Consider the following 11,401-nt stretch of genomic DNA (forward strand, 5'->3'; position numbering starts at 1 on the left):
CCCACCATTTGCTTCGACATGGATGGAACTGGAGGGTATTATGCTGAGTGAAGTAAGTCAGTCGGAGAAGGACAAACATTATATGTTCTCATTCATTTGGGGAATATAAATAATAGTGAAAGGGAATAGAAGGGAAGGGAGAAGAAATGGGTAGGAAATATCAGAAAGGGAGACAGAACATGAGAGACTCCTAACTCTGGGAAACAAACGAGCGGTGGTGGAAGGGGAGGGGGGGGGGGTGGATGGGTGACGGGCACTGAGGGGGGCACTTGACGGGATGAGCACTGGGTGTTATTCTGTAAGTTGGCAAATTGAACACCAATAAAAAATAAATTTATTATTAAAAAAAAAAAACAGAGCCTCGATGAAGAGGCTCCAGAAATGTTTGCTGCCTGAGTGAATAAAGGGACGGAAGAGTGGAAGACTTGGCCTGGGCCAGGTCCTCAGGCCTCAGTTTATCGGGGTTAGGATGCACCTGACAGGAACTCAGCCCTTAGGGACGCTAGTCCTCTGCACAGCTCTCAGCCTCGCCTCTGGCTTGGGGTTTGGCCTCCTCTTCCTCTGGACCACTGGGCCTCCTAGTACACACACCTTCTCTCCCTCCGTCTGCCCTGGGGTGTCATCCTGTGGCCCGGGCACAGCACAGCTCTTGGTCTTTGGCCTGAGCGCACCTAGGAAGCCAGCCAGCCTGCCAGCCAGCCAGGTTATATTTAGATTTCTGCCACCACCTGACGGGGTCATCTGTGAGTCGGGGCACAGAAGTAGCTGTGGCATTTCGGGAGTAAGCCGAGGCAGGACCAGGGCAGCGAGGAAGTAGGTGGGGAAGTGGGGGCTCGTCTAAGTGAGTCACAGGGCAAGGATGAGAATGTGTGGCTTCCATGGAACCCAGGGAGAGGAGGTCAGACCCCAGGCTGCTGCTGGTTTGCAGTCTCCAGCAAAGCTGACCCGGGCACAGGCACTTGAGCTGCAGACACCGTGACTCCATCGACGGCACCGCGTGCACCCACGGGTGCTCCCACGCAAGTGCCGGCTTAACTTTTCCAGAAAGTCCCAAGCTGTTTTCCAGAGGGCTGGCTCTGGTTTCTGTGCTTGCCGGGAGGGCACGAGGGGGCTGCTCCGCTGCGTCCCCACCAGCATGTGCACAGCCAGGTACCCTCCACTCAGCCACTTGGCCACGGTGCAGATCCCTCACTGAGGGTCGCTTTGTATCCCTGTGGTCACTCAGGGTGGCGAAGGGATGCCCATGGGCGTGTTTCTGGGTTGATATGTCCCTTCAAATATTTTTTCCATCTTGTTTTCTTATTGTGAAGTTATTTATTTATTTATTTATTTATTTATTTATTTATTTATTTGCAAAGGAGAGCTTGAGCAGGGGTGGGGGGAAGAGGCAGATGGAGAGGAAGATGCAGACGCCCCGCTGAGCAGGGAGCCCGATGCAGGGACTCAACCCCAGGACCCCAACCCCAGCACCCCGGGATCATGGCCCAAGTGGAAGGCAGAAGCGTCACCCACTGAGCCCCCTGGGCGCCCCTTAGAGTCTTTCAAATACTGCATACACAAAGCTTTATCCAATATTTGACTTTCCAATATTCTCTTCCAATTTGTTGTCTATCTTTTCAATTCTCCTAATGGTGTCCTTGGAAGAGACGTTCTCATTCTGAGCAAGTCCAACATATGAATTTGGTTTTCTACAGATAGCACAGGAGCTAAGAAATCTTTGCTGAACCAAAAGGTCACGAAGATTTTGTGCTAAGTTCATCAGTTTCATGTCCTACGTTTTAGTTCTGTGATCCATCTCGAGTACTTTGGTTTTGTTTTGTTTGTGTGGTTCTTGACGTCCTACAGTTTCCACGCTATTTGTTGAGAAGACCGTCCTTTCCTTCTGCACTGAATCACCTTCGCTCCTTTGCTGAAAACCAACCATCCACATGCGATCCATGTCCTGGGTCACGGGCCCCCGGCTTTCAAGTACCTGCATTCAAATCCCATCACTGTCACTTATTAGCCTAACCTCCCCTAGATACAGATATGCCCCGCAGTGCCTCAGCCCTCTCATGTGTAACAGTGACTCGCTAATGATTCTTACTGGAAGCGTTGTGGGGGTGATTAAATGAGGTAATCACATTAAGCTTCTGGAATACTGAGTAGACACACAGTAAATACTAGCTGCAATTTTTATCTCCACTTTTCAGGGGATGTGAGGTGAGCTTCGAGTCATAAATAGCTCTCCTAAGTGAGCGTTCAGAAGTGGTACGGGAAATTTCCAGGTGATGCACCACAGGAGTCTGACCCCAGACCTCAGAGCCTCCATCACTCACATCATCTATCCTGTACATTTTTTAAAATATTTTTTTCAAAGATTCTACCTATTTATTCATAAGAGACACACAGAGAGAGGCAGAGACACAGGCAGAGGGAGAAGTAGGCTCCCTGCGGGGAACCCGATGTGGGACTGGATCCCAGGACCCCAGGATCACACCCTGAGCCGAAGGCAGATGCTCAACCACTGAGCCCCCCAGGCATCCCTTGATACTGTGATTATGATGGAACTTGGTGGTTTTCTTCATGTTTCTTGTGTTTTGGGTTCATTGAGCTTTTGGGGCCTGTGAGTTTGTAGTTTTTATGAAATTTGTAAACTTGCATCCATTATTTCTTGGAATTTTTTTTTTTTTTTTTTTTTTTTTTTTTTGGTGCCTCTTCCATTTGGGACTCCAGCACACACATCATAGGCTTCTCAGAGTTATCTCACACTCGGCATTCATATATTTTCAGCCTTTACTTCTCTGTATTCCGCTGTGGACAGTTCCTCTTACCATGTTAAGGTCACTAATTTTAGATAATTTCTGTGTTATCTAATCGAGGGATTCCATTCAGTGTTATTTGTCATCTCTAGAGGCATGGCTTGGGTCATGGATGTGGGTTCTCCATATCTATTTAACATGCATTTGTCCCTAATTCCACCACTGCTACCATTTCTGGGCCTGTTTCTGTCATTAGTTTGTGCCTCTTTCCCATGTTGATGTAAAATTAATTTTTTTACATATTAAGGAAAATAACTCTTGTCACATAGCACAGATATTTCTCACAATTTTTTGTTTGTGTTTTCTGTTCCCTATCCCTGAAATGAAACTCACTCTTATTCTTGCTCCAATCTCCCTTTCTTGGCTCCATTTTCCTTCAATAATCCTTAGTACCACCCAACACGTTATATAAATCTGTGTTGTCTCCTCACTAAAAAACAAACTGTATAAGGGTAGAGATTTATCTGTTTTATTTACTGCAATATCCCCATGCCAAACATCAGGAGCAGAGCACATCCTAAGTGTCTCTAATAAATATATTTTGGGAGGAAAAAAAAAGTTAATCTTGTTTCCATTATTTTTGTTTTCATTAAAATCAGTCACCTTTAGAAAGTCTTGCTCATTTCAAGAATACTTGATTTAATTTTTATATTTAAATGTTAAAGCTTCTGATCCTTAAAAAAAAAAGCCTCTGATCCTTTTGTAGCTCATAAATGTGATGATTATGTGTTCACGCCACTGTGTGACATATGCCGCCCTCAAACCTTGTTACGACCACGGCACATTACCCATTTGACGTGAAAAAAATAATAATAATAAGGGATCTCTGGGTGGCGCAGCGGTTTGGCTCCTGCCTTTGGCCCAGGGTGTGATCCTGGAGACCCAGGATCAAATCCCACGTCGGGCTCCCAGTGCATGGAGCCTGCTTCTCCCTCTGCCTATGTCTCTGCCTCTCTCTCTCTCTCTCTGTGTGACTTATCATAAATAAATAAAAATTTAAAAAATAATAATAAATAATTATTAAAGCCTCTTTGATATGGATTTTGATGTGTGAAGCATGATTCTGGTTTTATTGGTGAATCTTCTTCCTTCTGCCTTGCTCCTGGCAGCCACCATTCTCCTTCCTGTCTCAACTAATTTGATTGCTCGAGGTTCTTCATGAAAGTGAAGTCACATGATATTGTCCTCTAGTGACTGGCTTAGTTCACTCGGCATAACGTCCTCAACATTCATCCGCGTTGTAGCAGGTGTCAGAATGTCCTTCTTTTCTCAGGTGGAATAATATTCCACTCCACGGATATAGGCCACATTTTGTTTACCTGATCCTCCATCGGTGGACACTTGGGTTGTTTCCATGTCAGGGCTGGGGTAAAGAATGCTGCTATGAACACAGGTGCATGAATGTTTCTTGAGACCCTATTCTTTTTTTTTTTTAAGATTTTACTTATTTATTCATGAGAGACAGAGAGAGGCAGAGACACAGACAGAGGGACAAGCAGATACCCTGCAGGGACCCCGATGTGGGACTTGATCCCAGGACCCGGGGTCACAACCTAAGCCGAAGGGAGATGCTCAACCACGAAGCCACCCAGGTGTCCCTGAGACCCTAGTCTTAATTTTTTGGGGTATATGCCTAGAATTATAATTGCTAGATAATGTGGTGGCTCTATTTTTAATATTTGGAGGAACTGCCACACCGTTTTCCAGAGCAGCTGCATCACTGTACGTGCCCACTCTCAGGACACAAGGATTCCAATTTCCTCACATCTTTTTTGACACACCATTTTCTGGGGGTTTTGTTTCATTTTGTTTTTTAATAGTAACCATCCTAAATGGTGTGAAGGTATCTCACTGTGGTTTTTTGTTTTGTTGTTTTCTTTTTTAAAGATTTTATTTATTTATCCATGAGAGACACAGAGAGAAAGAGAGGCAGAGACACAGGCAGAGGGAGAAGCAGGCTCCATGCAGGGCGCCCAACGAGGGACTCGATCCTGGGTCTCCAGGATCACACACTGGGCTGAAGGCAGCGCTAAACCGCTGAGCCACCTGGGCTGCCCCTGTTTTGTTGTTTTTTTAAGTAGGCTCCATGTGGGCATGGGGCCCAACACAGGACTCGAACTCAGGAACCCCCACCCCATCCCAAAATCAAGACTTGGATGCTCAACCGACTGACTAAGCCACCCAGGCGGCTTTGATTCTCATTTCCCTAAATGATCAATGATGTCGAGAATCCTTTATGGGCTTGTTGGCCAAGTGTGAATCTTCTTGGGAGAAATGCCTATTCAATATTCTCTCCATTTACGAATTGGGTACTTTGGTGTTTTTTGCGGTAAAACCAATGAGTTTTTAGTGGTTGGAATTTCTATTATTGTGCCAAGTGGAGTGAAACAGTGGGAAGAATAAGCACCGTGCATGGTGAGGGGGAATGGAGAAGGGACTTCTGGCCAGGACCCCTTTCCTGGTCAGGGCTTTCAGCTCCCAGCTGCACCTGCTGTCTCCTGACCCCGCCCAACCCCCCCGGACCCCCTCCCCCCTGGCCGAAGTGTCCAAGGTCCCCGCGGTTCCTGTGGGGAACCCCAGGTCAGTGGGGGGCAGGCACCTGCCACAGTCCCTCGCAGGGGTGAGGGCGCCACCTACCGGGGAGACTGAGAATTTGTCATTTTCCTGAGAATCCAGGCACCAGCTGGCCAGAGAGAGAGGAAGAGGCAGGGTTTGGCCTCCACTTGCCCCCGGCTCTATGGTTTTGAGACGATCTTCAGCTCTGTGGGCACTGAAGTGCCTCCTCCCCGCTCTCAGCTTTGGGAGTTTCAGGGCGGAGATCACGGGGGGCCAGAATGTCCCCCAGGCAAGAATTCTCTCACAGGGTCCTTTCTGGCTCCAGGTCTGGTCCACTGGCTTGGCATTCAGGGCCTCCCTGCTATGGGGACCCGAGGCAGCACCTGACTGAGAGGCCTTGCTGTCCACTCCAGCCCTGTGCCCTTGGAGGCTGCAGGGTCCAGCCTTGAATCCTGGCCTCACGTTCCCAGGCTGTCCCTGAAGCCAGCCCTGGGGTCTTCCACATCCAAGTTTCTCTGCAGAATTCAGCAGGGACTCAGGTCACGGGTAACAACTGAATCCCGAAGGCTCCAGCACCTCCTGGAAATGTGGGGGCCCTTCCTCTTGGTCTGGAACTACTCCTGATGCCCAGCCTCTCCCAGAGGCTCCATTCACCTGTTCTTCTCTCTGACCCCTTCGCCTCGGCCCTGCCTTCTCTCACGTCAAGAAAACTTTGTTTCAGGGGAAAATCATGCACTGTGGAAATCCTGGAGGCCCCCCCCCCCCGCCCTCTGGGTTTTCTGGTCCCAGTTCCCTGTGAAGCACAGACACTTGGTGGCAACACAAAAATAATTCTTATCTGTAGAGATGGAAATGATGTCCTATGATGTGCAGGGTGAATTGACTCTCTTCCCTGCCTCCCTAGCTCTGGGGAAAAACCAGTCTGCTGTACATTTGTGCATTCACTGCCATATTCCTCATCGATAAGTGTGTCTGTTCCTTGGATCTGTTTCCTTTTTCTTTCTTTCTTTTTTTAAACGACAGTATTATTGACTGTATTCCCTATGCTGTACTTTTCATCTCTGTGATGGGACTTTCTTTTCAACCTGTTAAACCATCTACTTGGTTCCCTCACTGATTAGCAAGTAGAATAAAATCCTCAACAGGCAGGGCTGCTGGAGAGCTCAGTGAGGTAAGCATCCAGCTCTTGGTTTTGGCTCTGTTCATGATCTCAGGGTTATGGGATTGAGCCCCACATGGACTCTGTGCTCAGAGGGGAGTCTGCTTGAGATTCTGTCTCCCTTTCCCTCTCCCTCTGCTCTCTCTCTCTCTCTCTCTCTCTCTCAAACAAATAAATAAATCTAAAAATAAAATCTATAACAGGTGCTCATTTTTGTGTCTGCATGAGATTCATGATTTTTACCTTTTGTTGAAAATTAAACACTCAACTGGGTAGGTCCCTGCACCCAGAAAGCCCAGCCCTCCGGCACCGAGACCCCAAGGGTCACAGCTGGGGACCCGTGCCCCCCCTTTATGTGCCCCGTGGGCTCCAGGAGAGACATCCTCTCTGGTTCCTGGTCCCCACAGGCTGCAGCACACGTGGCTGGTCAATAAGACCATGAAGGCGAAGCTGGGGGCTTTCTGGATGTTGGGGGAAGGGGCTTGCCCTGAAACTGACTGTTCTGCCCTAGAAAGGCTCAAGGGCAGCTTGGCCATCCCTGCACTGGTCACGGGGTAAAATGGTTGGGTTTTCACGGTTTTGAAAATGCTTGAGCCTTTTCTAAGAAAAACGTTGCTGTGGGGGGAAGGGGAGAGTTTGTGTTTCGTGGGGACAGAGTTCTGGGGACAGTCAGTGGCAACAGTGTCAGGACGGTGGGAATGTGTCGACACTCCTAAGCCACGTGCTTGCAGGAGTAAGAAGATAGATTTTACATCACGTGCATTTTACCATGATAAAAAGAAAATGAGAGCAAAGTGCTCATTTCAATGCTTTTTTGGGTGGACTTCTGTGGAGGAAGCTGAAACGGGCAAGATTTCACAGCTTCTCAGAAATGGAGCTTCTTATGCAGGTGATGCTTAAAAATAAACCTTCCTCCTCCCTCCATTTCCCCCCACCCCCAGCTTTCTACCCAACAGCACACAAGGACGTGGCCTACTATCTAGAAGGTTCCAGGGAGCAGCATGGAGGCAATGAGAGGGAGCGCCAGGGTGAGGGGACACCAGTCTGTCCACGTGACACCTGCTGTTGTCATGAAAGGGTTGCTTCGATGACTGAGGACAGAAAACTTCATGAGCTGGCCAGCAGGCCAGGGGAAGGGAGGGCTGCGGGGTGTGGAGGGGGTGCTTAGTCTTGTTGCTGTGGTAGTTCTGGCTGTCAGAAGTCCAGAACAGGTCAGCAGGACCAGTTCCTCCTGGAGGCTCTAGGGGGGAATCAGCCGCTTCCTGCATCGTCCTGACCGCTCACTTCCCAGGTCACAGCTGCTGACTCTGACCTTCCCGCCTCCTTCTTGGGAGGGTGGGGACCCTGGCGGTCACCATGACCCCACTTAGGTCAGCCAGTACAGTCTCATGTCTCAAAGTCCTTAACATACACCTGCAAAGTCCCTTTGCCCATATAAGGTGACATTCTCACGGGCTCTGGGGTTTGGAGGGCTTCCTGTGAAATGTGGGGGTGAAGACAGGCCTGTTGGGACTCCCCATGCCCTCTCATGGGGATCTTCACCTCCAGGAATGGGGACAGTGGGTGGGGACCCCCTCATCTGCAAGAGATGGCTGCTGCCTGCCCACCCACCCCCGAATACCCGCACACCAACCTTGCCTCTGGATTGGGGTGATCTCACCTCGGTGACCCCGGGGCAGGGGGCAGGAGGGCAAGGGGCCTGCCTGGCTGTGGTTGGGGATAGCAGAGCAACTCCAGCAGGCTCAGTGAGGACCCCCAGTTCCCATGAGTGCTCTGGCCTCCCACACCCGTCAGAGCTCTTTGGAGACATGTCCTCGGGGCACTTGGGTGACTCAGCCAGGTCCTGGGATCAAGTCCCACATTGGGCTCCCTACCCATCATCCCTACTTGTCCTTCTCCCTCTGCAGCCCCCCCTGCTTGTGCTCTCTCTCTCTGCAAATAAACAAATATTGTTTAAAATAAATAAATAAAAACAAGTTCTTGTTTTTGTGATTTACAAACATGCCTGACATCCTCAGACAATTAAGAGAAAACAATTTAAGCCTCTAGAAAACCCATCAACTCAGTGGCAACCACTGTGAACATAGCCACGTACATCTTTCTTGACAGATTTAAGTATGTGAGTTTGTAACATTATTATATGTGCAGCTTTATAATCTGCTTTACTCACTCAGTAATAGGTCGCGATCATTTTTCTACAGCCATAAGTGCAGAATTGCACATCTGTTTGTATCGGCATTGTAGTGCCGTGTAGAATAACATATTTACGGGGTCACACAGTTGACTGCTGAATTTCTCTAACTTTTCACTATCATAAACAATACCTTTGTATTTGTCGGTCGAGGTATCTCCTTAGGGTAAATTTCTTGTCTTTATTCCATTTTTTTTTTTTTAATTTTCAGAGAGCCAGAGAGCCAGAGGAAGGAAGGGCAGAGGGAAAGAGAGAATCTCAAGCAGACTCTGGACTGAGCGTAGAGCCTGGCTTGGGGCTCGATCCCAGGACCCCGAGATCATGACCTGAACCAAAATCAAGAGCAGGACACCTAACCAGCTGAGCTACCCAGGCATCATCCTTACAGTAAATTTCTAAATGTGGGATTACTGAGCCAAAATATGCTCATTTTACATCTGGACATAGTACCGGTTAAATTATATGCCCCACTCCCACCCCCCCACACAAAGATAGGCTGAAGTTTCTAAGCCCTGGTACCTGTGAACGTGACTTCCTTTGGAAATATGGTCTTTTCTGATGATCAAGTTAGGGCATCCTTAGGATGGATCCCGATCCAGGAGGACCAGAGTCCTCCCATAAAGGAGAAACTTGGACACAGATTCAAACACATGGAGAGACGCGGGGACAATGTGGTGATGGTCATCACGCTGATAAAGGCACGCGTGATGCACTGCCAACCAAGGATGCCCAGATGCCCGTCCTCTCCAGAAGCTCAGAACAGGCTGGGAAGGAGTCTACCCAGAGTCACAGAGGGGGCGTGGTCCCACCCACACGTGGATTTTGTACAGCTAGACTCCAGGACTGTGAGGCAACGCATGTCTTTCGAGCCGCCCAGTTCGTGGTGATTTGTCGTAACAGCCCAAGGAGACTAGTACAGATGCTTGTGGCCAAACTGCCCTGCAGGAAAGCCTCATCATTAGGTTCTCATCAGAAGGAACCATCAGCATACACGTCCCTTCCACCATTGGTGAGATGCAATCATTTTTCATATGTTCGCCCACTGTTTGTATTTCTTCCATGGATTGCTTGTCTGTACCCTTTGTCCATTTTCTTATTTTTTTTTAAAGATATCATGCATTTATTCATGAGAGACACACAGAGAGAAGCAGAGACACAGGCAGAGGGAGAAGCAGGCTCCATGCAGGGAGCCTGACGCAGGACTCGATCCCGGGATTCCAGGACCACACCCTGGGCCGAAGGCAGGTGCCAAACCACAGAGCCACCCAGGGATCCCCTTTTGCCCATTTTCTATCAGGAAATTCCTTCTTCCTTTCTTTCCTTTCCTTCCTTTCTTTTCTTTCTTTCTCTTTTGACAGAGAGATGGCATGTGCTCCTGCATGGGGCCGAGGGCAAAAGGAGAGAGAGAATCTCAAGCAGACCCCCTGCTCAGGGAGGGGCCCAACATAGGACTCGATCCCAGGACCCCTGAGATCGTGACCTGAGTCAGATGCTTAGCCAACTGAGCCAGCCGGGCACCCTCCATTTCATTTCTTCTTAGCTCGTAAGAGATGTTTTCAAATCAGAAACACTGATGGTCTCCCCACTTTTCTTTCAATAACTGCTCCCCATCTAGACACCCATCTTCCAAAGATGCATCTGGCCTCTCATCCTTCAGAAAATTTAAAATCAAATGTTACTGATGCCTTTTCTGGTGACCTCTGGCTTTGCAGCACACCTTACAAGTCTTTCCCCCGCCCAGGGTAATTTTAATAAGAAAAAGTAGGGATCCCTGGGTGGCGCAGCGGTTTAGTGCCTGCCTTTGGCCCAGGGCGTGATCCTGGAGATCCAGGATCGAGTCCCACGTCGGGCTCCTGGTGCATGGAGCCTGCTTCTCCCTCTGCCTGTGTCTCTGCCTCTCTCTCTCTCTCTCTGTGTGACTATCATAAATAAATAAAAATTAAAAAAATTAAAAAAAAAAAAGAAAAAGTATCTGCGTTTGCTTCTGGGATTTCTCTCATTTCGCATCTTGAAGCTAGATCTTTGCTGGTCCCGGATGCGTTTTCCCAGGAGGCCGGGCTCCAGCGGGTGTTTCCTGGAAGCGGCCAGGCAGGGCTGCAAGGTGAGGAGCCCATGTCCTGTACGCTGACCTGGAGCACCACCAGGAGCACATCCTAGATCCCCAGGGCGCGACCATCTATTTCTGGGCTCTGCTGTGATCGTTATCCCACTGTTGTAATCCACTTACTTGTCCTTCTCCCCAGCCGACCGTGAGTCACTTGAAGACAGGGACTGGGTCCTACTCGGCCACCAGCACCCAGCGGGGCTCCATGTAAATGACCGACCGCACAAGAGAGCACTAACACATGGTGCCGTGAGCACCACCACAGCCCTTTCCTGGGGTCCCCCCCTCCCCGTCCAGACACACAGCTGCCTGTCACCTCCAGCTTGCCTTTCAGGCTGGGCAAGAGCACCCCCACCCCCGCCTCTGAGAAGTCCACCTGGGCACCCCCGCCGGCCCATCGGGCAAAGCCCTGGCAGGTCATCCAATCACTTCACGGATCAGACAATAATTCTAGGCCCCTGAAAAAACACCAAAATGGGAACAGTTGCGTTTGGTTTTGTTGTGGTTTTTTTCTTTCTTCCGACTTACCGTGATTTGATACTTCGAACCACAGGTGACAGAGCAACGCACCGCATGGGAAGGGGCTCAGT

At 49.2% G+C, this 11,401-nt stretch overlaps 1 protein-coding gene and 1 non-coding gene across 4 annotated transcripts in view; one reads left to right on the forward strand and one right to left on the reverse strand.

Moving 5' to 3' along the window:
• The window catches only part of ZFP3 (ZFP3 zinc finger protein), a 90,990-nt gene that overhangs the window by 19,932 nt on the left and 59,657 nt on the right, over nt 1-11,401 (reverse strand). The window lies entirely within an intron of this gene.
• Nucleotides 3,496-3,599, forward strand: LOC118354913 (small nucleolar RNA U13). The gene has a single exon (XR_004816322.1). It is a non-coding gene; the product is annotated as a small nucleolar RNA U13 (small nucleolar RNA).

This window comes from Canis lupus, chromosome 5 (genome assembly GCF_003254725.2).
Source record: "Canis lupus dingo isolate Sandy chromosome 5, ASM325472v2, whole genome shotgun sequence".
Lineage (NCBI taxonomy): Eukaryota > Metazoa > Chordata > Mammalia > Carnivora > Canidae > Canis > Canis lupus.